Source organism: Macaca thibetana, chromosome 14, assembly GCF_024542745.1.
Source record: "Macaca thibetana thibetana isolate TM-01 chromosome 14, ASM2454274v1, whole genome shotgun sequence".
NCBI lineage: Eukaryota > Metazoa > Chordata > Mammalia > Primates > Cercopithecidae > Macaca > Macaca thibetana.
Genome location: NC_065591.1, coordinates 104,453,292 through 104,467,496, shown reverse-complemented (window position 1 = coordinate 104,467,496; position 14,205 = coordinate 104,453,292). Strand labels below are relative to the sequence as shown.

At 43.4% G+C, this 14,205-nt stretch overlaps 1 protein-coding gene and 1 long non-coding RNA gene across 19 annotated transcripts in view; one reads left to right on the top strand and one right to left on the bottom strand.

The window, feature by feature from the left end:
- The window catches only part of TIMM8B (translocase of inner mitochondrial membrane 8 homolog B), a 1,180,384-nt gene that overhangs the window by 619,020 nt on the left and 547,159 nt on the right, over positions 1–14,205 (top strand). Inside the window, exon 1 of one of the 18 annotated variants that reach the window (XM_050757804.1) lies at positions 9,738–9,741. The exons of the other annotated variants lie outside the window; for them this stretch is intronic. The gene's annotated coding sequence lies outside the window, so the exon portion shown is untranslated. Of the gene's footprint in view, positions 1–9,737; positions 9,742–14,205 lie in introns of those variants that run through there. 18 annotated transcript variants of the gene reach the window in all.
- The window catches only part of LOC126935818 (uncharacterized), a 48,064-nt gene that overhangs the window by 25,522 nt on the left and 8,337 nt on the right, over positions 1–14,205 (bottom strand). The window lies entirely within an intron of this gene.

Here is a 14,205-nt window from a genome sequence, read left to right as displayed (position 1 = left end):
AGAAGGCACAGATGCCTGACAAAAAAAAAAAAGGAACATGGTAGAAAATTGCTGTTGCAACAAGGCTTCAAGGGACTTCATGAAATCTGGTTGATAAGCCTGTATGAGCAGAGTGTAGTGGGTATGAGCAGAGGCTCTACCACCTCCCAGTTTGTGTCCTTAAGAGACTGACATAATCTGTCTGGGCCTCAGTTACGTCTTCTGTAGAATGGGGATAATAATAACATCTACCTCACAGGGTTGTAAAGATTTAAAAAATGAATACATACTTGTAAAACAATTAAAACCATACTTTGCATATAGTATATGCTCAAGAAAGGTTAACTGTGATTTCAACGGAAAGAGCTCTAGAGTAGGAAACAGAAGACTAGGTTTTAATGCTGATGCTGCCAGTGACCAGGTGAAGACCTCTTTGAGCCTCAGCTTCCTCATTTGTGTAAAGAAGACATGGGACTAGATGATATCAACCTTCTCTTTCAGCCCCAGTATTCTAAGAATTTGACTTGGTGTTCCTGGTCCACTTTGTTCCAAATTATCCTGGGCACTCTAGTGTCTAAATTTTCACCATTAGGAATATAAGCCTTTGAGGTGCACAAATTCATTAGCCCTCCGCTCCCTTCTAGAGAGAAAATAGGTCCTGGGGGTGATTGATGGGTATGACATCAGTAATACATGGGAGTGGATTAATTCTTCCAAAAAGAAATTGTCCCTGGGTAACATAAGGGCCCGTGTTGTGGAGAACAGGGACAGGGGGAGGGTAAAGGGTCCAGAAAGAAGGGAAATGGGGGAATCATGCATCTAAATTCCTAGCACACAGTTTTTCCTAGGATAAGCCTTGCCCTAAGTGACTTTTACAAGGAAATATGAAGACAAAAGCAACTGCAGCATGAAAGATCTAGGTTAGATACAAGTAAAAATTCAATTAATTGAATGTGAAGGCAACCAAAACTATGACTGTGATGCTGAGGAAGTTCAGGGTGATGGGCTAGATAAGTTCTGGAGGTTCTATTGACCCCTCTGAGACCAGAAGAGGGTTCTTCTGGGTCTTCTGGGCTCCCCTGGGTGTGGACATCTGCCGGTCCTGGCAGAGCCTGTCCTTCCTCTGTATCTCAGGAGTTCTGTGGCTTCTGCAGCAAAAGCTTAATTGGCCTTCCACAGAAAGCACAGGAAAGGGACATGTTACGTCGTGACTCAGTGATATGCTCCCTACTGGGCACTGAAAATTGAGCTCAGAGAATGTTTGAAATGATCTTCAGTCATCAGGCAGAAATTGGAGTGACTCAGATGACAGAATTCGTGTTATGCAAGCCGGAGGCTGAGTATTTGGTAACTGGTCCAGAGAGAGAGAGAGAGACAGAGAAAGTGAGAGAGGAGAGGGGAGGTGGGCAGGAGGGAAACGGAGAAGGATGTGGGAATTCCAGTGGCTTATCACCTGCACCCTACAACTGCAGCCCAAAAAAATAGACCAGTGGTAGATGTGAAGCCTGAAGCCACTCTTTGGAGGAAGAAGAGAGTCAAGGGAAGTGAGATCCTCTTGTGTATTCTTGGTTTCTCATAGCTGAAAAGAAATCCAGTATAGCAAAGTGATTTTCCCACACCCACCAGCTGCCCTCATACAGTGTGGCACAGGCCCCTGTCTGACTGGTGAGGATCTGTCCCACACCAAGGCACCTCAAAGAGGGCAATGGTGGAGAAGGATTCATATAATCATTCATTCATTTAGTCATTCATTTGCTCCACTTTTATTGAGATTCTACTAAATGCCAGAGGCTGTGCTAGGTGCACACTAAGAAATGAGACACTGCCCCTGCAGAGAATCTGGATAAGAGAACCAATAGGTGCAATGCTGTAGTGCCAGGTGGCATGACAGAAGGAGGCAGCGGGTGTTGGGGAAGCACAGAAGTGGAGCCCCTAAGTCAGACTCCAGGCTTGGGAGAGACCGTGCTGGTCAGAATCTTGAAGGAGAGCAGGAGTAACTAGGTGGGCAGGGAGGCTGTGAGAGGGCCTTTGGGGCACAGAGAACACAAGTGAAAAGCGTAGAGATGTGGAAGCACACGATGTGTATGGGAAACAGGACACATGAGGTGCAGGTGGGGTGGTGGGCTGTGGAAGCCAGGAAGTCTTAAAGGGCTGTGTGTGCCATGTTAGGGGAGGAGAGGGCTTGGGAAGGAGAGGGATGAACAGTGCTGCTCTTTAGAGAGAAGGCTTTGCTGCACTGTGGAGGATGGGTGGGAGAGGGCAGTCTGGGTACCCAGATCCCCCAGGGTCTGCAAGGGAGGAGCTGAGCCAGGGAGGCAGCAACAGAAAGACTGGAATGGAGTTGAGAGATCTGTGGGAGAGGATGAGATCTGGGACTCACAGGACATGTGGATTGAGGGCCATGGACTGGGAGAATGAAGGAGTAGCAAGGGGCAAGGGACAGAAGCAGAGGCGAGTTGGTGAAGGGAAAGCGACGAAAGAGATGTCTTTCTCCTATTCTAGAAAAAGTGTCCATCAATTCTCTGTACTATTGAACCTTCGAGGTGACCTCCTGTTCAGTACAGGCCTCTCCTCTACAGCGCCCCTTCTCGTACTATTCCTCTATTCAGTCATTCAACACCTAATTATTGTGCACTTACCACGTGCCTGCTGCAGTGTCAGGCCCTGGGGAAACAAAGTCAAAAGGCCAGTAGAGAAGAATGAAGAAGGACTGGAGAAAAATAAAAGGATGAAGGAATTTGCAACTCAAGGCCAAGAAATGAAGGCTTAAGGGCCAAAGTTTATGGAGTGCCTTCTCATTTAATCACCCTGATCCCTCCAACAGCTGGGACTGTTATAATTGTTATCCCATCTTAAGGAAGAGGAGGCAGAGGCCCAGTGGGATTCAGTCTACTTAGTTAGTAGCAGAGCAGGGCTCAGAGCCAAGCCTGTGGACATCCAAGGCCCTGGTACTCTCACTTAGTCCATGACACAATGATGAAGTGCTAGCAGACTGCTGACCCCTAGTGAGGTCAAAGCCAAAACACGAAAACAGTAAAACGGACTGAAGTTTCATGGTGGAAATTCCAGCTGCACACAGGAAGGATTTCTCATCAAGGAAGAGCACAAAACTTTGCTGGTCCCTTGAGAGACCATCCACATCTGTGATGGGTGAAGCCTTGCCCAGAAGCAAGGGTATGAAAATATAGAATCTATGATTTCCAGAGGTCCTCAACAGCAGGAACAAGGTTTCCTAAGCCCTTCTTATTTTCAGAAACCCTATCTGTTTGGGGTTGGAATAATATCCACTTGAGGTTGGAATGTTCCTTCTATGGAGCTCTTCTGAACTTTGATCAGCCGTTCCTCGTGTTTTTGATGAATAACAATTTTAAAACAAGTGCAGCTAGTAGACCAGATCTTTGAAACTCAAGGTCTAATTTGGCAGGGGTCAGGGAAGAATGCAGTGTACCTTTGGTGGTGATAAACTGGGACACTAGAGATTTTCCCGAAGACAGTAGAAGGCCTGAAGCAAAACCACAAGTTATTTGAGGGTTAGGGCCTGTGCGTAGAGAGTTATTTGTGAAGAGCTGGTTTTACTAATGGTTTCACAAATACCTTTATTTTTTCTCTTTCTCACTATAATAATGAAATGTTCACTTTGGATTTTTAAAAGTGAACATTTGAAAGAAAAAGCCTGATAAATTCATATCGTAAAAGGGATTGTATCACGCAGCTGTAATCACAGGGCAAACCCTCCTCTCACCTCTCACTCTTTGGTTTTCTTGAGGAACGTATGTGTGTATCTGCGTATGTGTGTATCTGCGTATGTGTGTATCTGCGTATGTGTGTATCTGCGTATGTGTGTATCTGCGTATGTGTGTATCTGCGTATGTGTGTGATTATGTCTGTGTGTGTCTTTGGTTATGGGTGTGTATCTGCATTGTACTCTTGATCCTTTGAGAAGCGGCCTTGAGACTGAGTTTAGCACCTTATTAGGGGGTGCCTTTGGGGCCAATGCCTGTGGAAGAGAAAGGACAGGAGTAGAATGTACAGAGGGAGAACTTGAGCTAACATGTAGCCCCAAGGAAGACCTCAGCCAACTCCATGGGAACTCTGGAGCTAGGATGACCCTTGATGTCCTGAGCTAGGCAAGGAGGCCAGGCCCTCATTACCTCCGTAACCAGCCATTGAATGCCAGTTTCCCTGGAAGAGATGTGACCTGGGCAAGGCAGTCTCCTTTCCTTCAACTGAGGACTGACTTCTGGCGCTACCAGCAGCAGGGGAAGTAACTCTTTCATTACTAATGGCATATGTAGGTAGCGCATCCTAGTGTCCACTACAAAGAGTGTGTGTTTGGGTGTGTCTTGAGTGTATTGATGTATGTCTGCATGGCCGTTGGTGTGTGCCCCTATATATCTATTTGTCTGTGGAGTATTGCCCTCTCTTGGATCAGGGACCATGGCAGCACGGCACGAGCCCAGGAGGTGAGCATTGCTATCTGTCGCCTGATCATCCACCCTGCTTCAGTGGCACCTCCAGTTCCTTCCTGTCTCTTGTCAATTTGGGCCTGGAGAAAGGTATGGAATGTGGGATTTGAAGTGGAGGATGTCATGGCCTCTCCTGAGACTTGATTTCGGTCCTTACTCTGGGGTGAGAGAAGAGAGATCCTCTAAGGCTTCCTTGCACAGATTTTTTAAAAGGCACTTCTTGCTGGCAGGCTTCATGAAAATGCACAGCCAGGCAAACTGACTACAAATAGATCCAGCCCCCACTGGATATCTCTGCTGGGCCCCCTCAAGGGTTGTCATGTCTGGACTGTTTCCTGAGCCAGAAAGGTCTGAATAGGGCTTTGGGGGCCTTGTCACCCTGAGCAGGTCTCCATCTCCAGGACCCGACCCTGCCGTTCACTCTATTGTTAGACGTCAGGATGGCAGTATCTGCCATGAGGCCTGTCTCCTGGGTCAGAGTCCTGTCCAAAGGACACTGGAAGTCTTAACTCCCCAAATTCAGGACAGGAGAGGACCTGGGCGCAACCCTGAAGACATTTTGATGTAGGTAGGAAATGGAACCTCTCCTGGCAGCCAGTACCCCCAAATGTCTTCCTTATCAAAGGACATATGTCCAGTGCAGTGTTTGTACACAGTACATCCAATGAACAAATGGACTTTGGAGGACGATGAGTGTCCATGACCCAACTCTAATGAGAAAACCAGGTTACTGCCTGCCCTGGAGCTTCTGGCATTAGGTCCAGGCTGGTTCTAGCAGTGGTTCATTCTTCCTTTGTAACTTGATGCTTCACCAAATGCTTTCTCAAAAGGCCTATGACTCACTGTCATAGAAATAAAATCTGTCTTTTTCCAAAGGTTAATGTTGTCATGTTATTTTACACATGTAATTATTGCCATGGAAGATTAACTCTACTGGGAAGAACATAGGGCCGAGTGGCGGGTGGTTTGTGTCCTTCAATTCTTGAATGCTGGAGCTGTAAGAAGCTTGAGATCATCTCATCCAATGGTTGGAACTCAGAGCCTGGAGCAGAATTCTTCCTATCATCCCATTTGATTGCAACCACAAAATGAACAATGTGAACATGTTGATGCAGGGGATGGCCTCTCCTATGTGCTTCCGGCTACCAGCCTACTGCATTCTGCTGCTGACCTGAAGGCTCGTGGGGCAAAGTGACTTCCCCAAGATCACACAACAACTCAGAGGCAGGACCAGGGCCAAACCCAAGGCTTCTATGGCAGAGCAGTACTCTCTCACTCCAGAAGTCTCTGGCTCTCCTTTGATCTACTTGGACAGGAGATATGAATGAACACCATGAACTTACTTGTTACCATTGTGAAAGGAAAATATCTTGAGCCCCCAAAATCACTAAGGAAAACTCAAGCTGGAAACTGCTTAGGGCAAACCTGCCTCCCATTCTAGTCAAAGTTATTTCTCTGGGCACTGAGACAGATGGATATCTGATTACCTCCTTTGGAAACGCTCTTTAGAAACTCAAAAGAATGCATGCAACCATCTCACCTATCTGTGACCAGGAAGCTCCCTCCCCCACTGGAGTCTTCCTGCCCTGCTTCAAGTTGTCCCGCCTTTCCAGACAAAGTCAATGTACTTATTACGTATATTGAGTGACGTCTCATCTCCCCCTAAAATGTATAAAACCAAACTGTGCCCTGACCACCTTGGGCACATGTTGTCAGGACTTCCTGAGGCTGTGTCACAGGTGCATCCTCAACCTTGGCAAAACAAACTTTCTAAATTAACTGAGACCTGTCTCAGATTTTCTGGGTTCACACCATAATGAGGTAGCAGCCTGCACAAGGCCCCTGTACTTCCCAACAGACACAGATGCACCGCCCCACACACAGTTTAGACTTCTAGACTATTGACAGGGACTAGGTCTTTATTTTCTTTTTTCTTAATCATTTTGGATTTCACCTAACTCAATGCCCGGCATGCTGTGCTGCTCAATAATTGCTTGTTGAATAAAATAAATGAATAATGAATGTTAGTGGATGTTTGTCTTCCCAAAATTCCTGTGGTCTTCACCATAACCTTGATTCAGAATCTCAAATACACGATTTTCACATGGGAGGGGTAAAAGGAGAGAAAAAAAAAAACAATACATTTGTTAAGGTCCTATATGCGTAGCACTATGCCAGTGTCTTGAATGTATATCTTCTCAGCTAATCTCATTTTAAAATGAGCAACCCCAGGTAAGCAGACGTCCCCAGAAAGGAGTAGACCCACCCTCTCCTGGTGCCCATGTATAGGGGCTTTATGTAAAACAGGCTTATGGCTGCTTCATCAATTTCTGCTTTTGCTTATCCCCAGTAGATCTGAAAAAGAAAACAACATCAGAACTTCTGAAGGCCAAAAGCTCAGAATCCTAAGCTTGTAGCATTCCCTCTCTATGAGACAGAGAAGCAGGAGAATATTAAGAAGAGTAGAAAAAGCTAAAAATATCTTCAAAGCGTATGTAAATTCAGTGCACAGAGAGGAGCTGGCCTTTGGGCTCCAGCTGTTCTCAGGACTAACTTAGATGCCCTTGACATGTAGATCCAGACATTCTCAGAACACATCCGCCATTTGTAACCTTTTAAAAATCTTCCTAATTGTGTTCCTGTTCTTTAAATTTATCACCCTTGGAGGTTGAGCTACACTATGCTAATGAGGACTTTGAAGAACCTCTTCTCCCCCAGCGTCTTGGGAGAAATGTACAAGGTCAGAGACATCCATCCTTGGAATAACAGGTGCCTTTGAGAGGGGCTGTACCCCTAATCATTAGCATGTCAATAGAGAGGGAATCAAAAGATCACTCAATCAACACCCAATGAGGGCATCATTTCAATCAATAGCACAGCTCATAAAAGTCCTAATGCCATCGACACTGCATAAAAACAATTCCTAATTGAGAATTAAACAAACTTTTATCTGATACCATTCTGAACTTCACCCTTTAAAATAATGCCAAGTTCAGAAACACATTTGGCTTCATGATTCCATCTGGTGGATTCTATACATTTAATGGGTATTTTCCCTCACAGCTGACGCTCTGCTTTCCTGATTCACATAAGAAAATGAGACGGGTGTCATTTCTCCAAAGGCCACAGTGCTAAGTTAAATGACTGGGTAGGAAGGAGGCTGTAACTGAGCAAATTTAACCTTAGATGACCCAAAGGAGGGCTTGGTCCCGGCTTTCTTGTTTTGCAATCAACACCTACTAAGTGTAATTCAGCTCTTAGATACTATCAATGCTGGCTGCCAGACTGGAAGACAAGTAGCTCTTAATACACTGATGACACAGTATTACTGACATTAGCAGGATGGCCATGAACCAGGTGGCCAATTACTCTCAGAAAGAACAGCTCAATATCAATTGTGCTAAATTCAAATAGTCATACTCGGCAGAGGCTATTCGGCATCCAGATGGATAAGATTTGAATATCTCCATTCAGCAGGACAATTCGTTTCATTATTTGCAGAGTCCTTTTATAGCCAGCTCATCCTTGTGGGCCCTAGAAGACCAGGTCCTGGCCAAAATTAAGTATATTCAGCAGGAATTATTAAAGTAAAAATCTTTCAAGTCAATGTCATCTCACCCTTGCACTAGGTGGTTAGAACGCTTAGGATTTTCATTGGAAATCTGGTTAAACTTATGAACAAATACAAAATAGTTTCTTTGAAAAAATCTTAGCTCAGTTTTGAACATTCTGGAGCCTTTTGCCACCTTGCATAGCTAACCTCCACCGGGGAGATGACAGTGCATCCCACTTCATGCTTACAGCTGCCGTCATCGTTGCTTCCTCTTTCTTTGGAAGCCAAAATGTATGGAGCTCCTCTTCATCAACCCCAGCAAGTATGTGAGCTTGCTACACTCACCAGGAACCTCAATCTTGTTAGCAAAACATGGAGCCAACACATTCTCCAGCCACTCATTCCTCCATGCAGATGTAGCAACTTGGTTGCCAATGGGCTGACTTCAGCTACAGATGTGTGTGCAGGCTCTCCATTCCCATCACACACACACACACACACACACACACACACACACACACACACACAGAGAGAGAGAGAGAGAGAGAGAGAGAGAGAGAGAGAGAGAGAGAGATAAAGAGAGAGAGCCTGTTTTTCAAGAATGTAGCTTTGGATGGCTTTTAGGCCAGATTCTCACTTTTCAGGTTGCCTCCTCCCTATTGTCATTGCCACACCCTGGTTGGGTTTCATTTGTTTACCTTGCTGGGGCCACTGAGAATGTTGCTGTTTGTAAAACCCTGCCAGTGTTCTCCAAGATTTAACCCGTATCTTAAGTCTTACCCGGAAACATATATATTGGAGCAATAGATAAGCCCTTTAGGGTCACACAGTAGGGTTACAGCCAGCAGGCAAATTAATAGCACAGACTCAGGCCACCCAATCTCTTCCCTCTGGCTCAGAAGGTACAAGTGAAGTTGGAGGGGAGGGATTCCAGGGTTAGTCACAGCTTTCACTTTTCTGCTGCTCCTCCCTGGCAAAGTTAACCGTCCTCGGTGCTCGATTCAGTACTAGCTGGAAAGTCCACATGCAATTGTTAACCAGAGATGGCAAATAATATTAATTATATCGATTAATTGTATTTGTGTTCATTAATATGTGAGTGCTGATTAATTATATTAATATTAATTATAGGAATAAATTACAGTATATTAATTACTTTGATTCCATGTCTATGGCAGACATTGTTATTCGGTAATGATACACTTTTCTATTGGGCCTAGGTGGGGCCTCACAAACCCTCTCAGCACAGTGTTTGAGGCAGCAACCACCAATCAGAGTTGGTTCAGGAGACAAAGCCTATTTCTACTTGTTCTCCGTAGCCAAGCCTCCACTACCTCTGGTAAGGACCTAGAAACTGGATGAAAATCCAGGAGTGGCTGGCACACACCTGTGTTGCTGAGCTCTGGCTTCCCATGCTAGTCAGAATCTCTGACCCACAGGGACTTTGTACTGACAAAGTCTTGCTGGGAATGGCCTTTCCTCGGCTCTATATCAAGCAATGAATCCTCTCACAATTTTCCCTTTTTTCCTACAGAACTGCAAGAAGCCCGAAGCCACAGATAATGTTTGGGGGCATGAACTTTGCTTCTTGAGTTGGGGATAGGCTGTTGCCTCATAAATTGCTTTTTCTCAGCTTTCACTTAAACACAATCTAAGAATGCTTTTTCTCCCTTCTCCTGGTCTTTAAGGAACACTGTCTCTGGAGCTAAAGTTCCTCATCTCTGATTGGCCTTGCTGTGGGGGAAGCAGAGGAGAGGCCTTGCTAAGGGTATATAATATCACATTGGCTATCCATAGAAATGTCCACACAGAAATAGGATTTAACATCATGAACTTAGTCTAAACAAGGAAACAATATTAAGAATAATATTTGGTATTTTCTAAGATCTTTTTGAAGATGGTCTTCATATGATGTTTTGAGTTTCTCCTTGAATTAAATTTTAGGGAAACAGACTGTCCTTCCTGATAAATGGGTATTCTTTGCTTTAGGCCTCCTTTCCCTGGCTACCAGTGAACTCACAGTGATGTTTTGTGATACGTCTTATCCTTAGTTGAAGGTCCTGGATAATTATCTTCTTCATTTGTAACTGGATTTTCTTACTCTTCCTTAATGTGTATATATCTTCTATTATACGCCCTCTTTTTTCTTGAGAAGTGAGTGGAGTACTTTTAATAAATAATGTATCAGCTACTGAGATGGGGACAGATCTCCAGGGACTGGACTTTAACCCCGATTCAATTCACCAGTCATCAACTGACCCCTCTTCTGAGCCAGACCCCAAGGCCTCTCTGAGTGTTCTCTAGGAAGATATGTTAGATATTTTGAAATTATTAAATGCTCCTGCATTTCAAACTCAGCAAAGCCTTGTCAATAGTTGACGTGCTCTATTTTAGCACAATGACAAATCCCAAGTCCCCAAACTTGCATCATATAAAATATGAGAACATCCATGACTTCAACTTCACCTTCAGTTTCAACCTCTCTCCCAAATTCCAGACCCACATTTCCAATGGTGTTCTGGACATCTCTTTTTTTTAATATTCCAGAAGCACCCTAAACCTAACAGGTGCAAAACTGAACTCTGTGTTTCTACTCCGCACTCCTGCAAATCTGTTTCTCTCTCTATATTTTCTGTTTCAAGTAATGGTATCACCGTCTACCGAGTTCCCAAGCTAGAAACCTTGATGACACTACACCATCCACCCAATCAGTCTCCACATGCTACAGAATAAGCTTCAGCATAATCTTCTGCACCTGACCTTTTCCCAGAGTCCCCACTGTCACTGTCTCAGCACAGGGCTTCTTATTCTCTCTACTGAACTATTGTGACAACTCCCTAAGTGTTCTTTCTGCCACCAGTGTTTTTTCTTTTTCTTTCTGTCACATTACCACCAGTGTCATCTTCCTCATCACTTTCTATTTAAGGACATTCACTGGTCTCTCAGTGCCTATAAAAGAAACACTAAATTACTTAACGTAATGTACGAGGATTTGCGATCTAGCTCCAACTTTCTCCAGTCCAGCCTCACATCTTACTTTCCGTTAAGACCCCTAGGGCTCAGCCATGCTAAATTTCTCATTCTTTCTAAAACAAGCTATGTGCTTTCATGACTTTATGCTTCTGCAATTGTTATTCCTTCTTCCAGAAATACTATTTACATGGTCTACTACTTCTCTACCTGGAAATTAAATTTTACTTTTCATGAATTAACTCTGTCAGTAATACTCCAGCCACTCACCCTACAATTAAATCTTTCTTCACTTTTCTTTTTTTTTTTTTTTTTTTTTTTTTTTAATTTATTTATTATTATTATACTTTAAGTTGTAGGGTACATGTGCATAACGTGCAGGTTTGTTACATATGTATACTTGTGCCTTGTTGCTGTGCTGCACCCATCAACTCGTCATTTACATCAGGTATAACTCCCAATGCAATCCCTCCCCCCTCCCCCCCCCTCCCCCTTCCCCCCCCCCCATGATAGGCCCCGGTGTGTGATGTTCCCCTTCCTGAGTCCGAGTGATCTCATTGTTCAGTTCCCACCTATGAGTGAGAACATGCGGTGTTTGGTTTTCTGTTCTTGTGATAGTTTGCTAAGAATGATGGTTTCCAGCTGCATCCATGTCCCTACAAAGGACACAAACTCATCCTTTTTGATGGCTGCATAGTATTCCATGGTGTATATGTGCCACATTTTCTTAATCCAATCTGTCACTGATGGACATTTGGGTTGATTCCCTTAGCTGTTTTTTTTAAAAATATTTTTCCTAGAAATTATCCAGATATATATATAAAATATTTGTTAACATGTTTATCTCTGCCCATCATTTTGAGCTAATTTAGGTCAAGCCCATATTTTAAAGAGCTGCAGTAAGAGGAACAATGTTGATCCTCATTAAATATGAATAAAGAAAGCATTGGAATATGAAAATGGAATAAGTAGCCAAACGTGGGATGATTTTTTAAAGTCTTCACTGAACTGCTTTATTACTGCAGGACCACTTATTTAATAGGTGTGAACTCCTTAAGGTATAGCATAATAAAGAGAAAAGCAAAGGCCATTTTAGCTTACATTATCTTAGAAACTCTGGGACATTGGGATGCCTTCTACTCTTGGCCATTTCCTTTCAGTATTCTTCCTCTGCCCTCACCATAACAACTCTATCTTATAACAAGCAGCAAGAATATTCTTAGAAGATACAAAAGGGACAAGTCCAATCATGCATCTTTGCTCTCAACCTGGAGTAGCTTTCTCTAGTCTTATCCCACAATAGTGTCTTCTTGTGGGCTTTTTGCATCTTGTGATAAATCTCACTTGCCCATAAGTACTGAATTTTTTATATGTAAGGTGCCAGATTGTATTTGCCAACGCTGGCTGCAGCAATACCTCCTGTCCTACTTGCCCTTCTACAGTGTGACCTTACCGCACCCCCAGCAAGATTTGCCACTCTCTTCACTGTGAATCTGGGCAGAGTTTTGATTACTTTGACCAGCAGAGATGAGACAGCCTTGAGGAGATAGTGATTGATGAAGGCTCAAAGACAAGACTGGGGAAAAAGATATCCCTTATTATATAGTGGCAGAAAGTTTGGCAACATTGTTTTTTTGTAATGTTCCTTGCAGTGTAATTGTTTTTTGCAATGACATGAAAAATAAAAATAAACCCAATGAGCTGGTGGATTTGGCTAAGAGGATTTTCAAGCAAAATATCAAAGTGCCCACTGAGTTATTTTAGGCCTGTAAAATAAGATACATATAGATGAGCCAAAAAAGGAACTATTGCCTTTTAAATAAAAATTTACAGGAAAGAGAAAGGCATTCTCTCATAGCAAAAAATGTTCAAAAGCCAAAATGGCCTCAAGGTGAAGATCAAATCCAGGGTGCTAAAATATAAAACTATCTCAGAGTAAACATGAAGCCAAGAGCATGGCTTTAAAACTCCTTATTAGGGCCTCAGAATTATACAAGCTTATGCTACATAGACTTTTTCAAATAGACAAAAGGCTTTCTAAGTATTTTTTTTTTTTTTTTTTTTTTGAGACAGAGTTTCACTCTTGTTGCCCAGGCTAGAATGCAATGGCGCAATCTTGGCTTACAGCAACCTCAACCTCCCGGGTTCAAACTATTCTCCCTCAGCCTCCTGAGTAGCTAGGCTTACAGGCATGCGCCACCACACCTGGCTAATTTTGCATTTTTAGTAGAGATGGTGTTTCTCCATGTTGGTCAAGCTGGTCTCAAACTCCCGCCTCGGGTGATCTGCCTGCCTCAGCCTCCCAAAGTGCTAGGATTACAGGCGTGAGCCACCGCACCCAGCCCCTTCTAAGTATCTTAAAGGAATTTCTTGCAAACCTCCTCTGTTAAACAATATGGTTTCTAAGATTCTTAAGGGGCTTGTCTTACAGAAATCTCAAGGTAAAGAAGGGTTAATCTCAAAGAGATTTGTGAGGGTGGGGTTTAACTTAAAAAAGTGTGGAAAAAGATAATTAACACAGGAATCCCAAAAATATTTAACAGAATTGTACCAGTTTGGACAGAAAGGGGCACAGAAAACAGAAAGTAAACAGAGGTCTTTGCATCCCTGAGCTCTTATGGAGAGAAAGCTGGCTGAGAAGGCTACGTTGTTGCAAACGTGGATATTTTTTTGTGGAAAAAGAAGCCAAGAGTCATGGAGGACAACTCCAGGGAGCAGGACTGAGCCCTACCTAAGAAACTGACATGTGCTTGGCTGAATTTTTGAATTGGGACGGATCAGTGACTGCTGTGTGCCTTTCATTTCTCTTTTAGAATAGGAATATTATACTGATTATCATATGCCTTTCTCACCTGCATGTGTCCATGAATGAGAGGCACATAACTTGTCACTTTAATTCATGTATCTTTACAGCAAGAACTATACTAGAAAAGTTGCACCAGAGAAGCCCTAAGGTCAACTGAACAAAACTTAGTTGACAAGATCTTGGACTTCGAACTGATGTCACAGTGGGATGAGACTTTGAAGGGCATGGGGAGAGTGACTGAGTTTTACATGTGAAAGTGGATGTGCTTTTTTTTGTGATCAGAGGCAGACTGTAGCAGATAATATTTTTCAAAGACAACTGCAACAATATCTCACATCTCACATGCACTTCTGCAATGTAATCTTGCTAGTATTCTATCAAGAAGCAGTGCCTCCATCCTTTCCCTTGGATCCAGGTGGGCTTGCAACTGC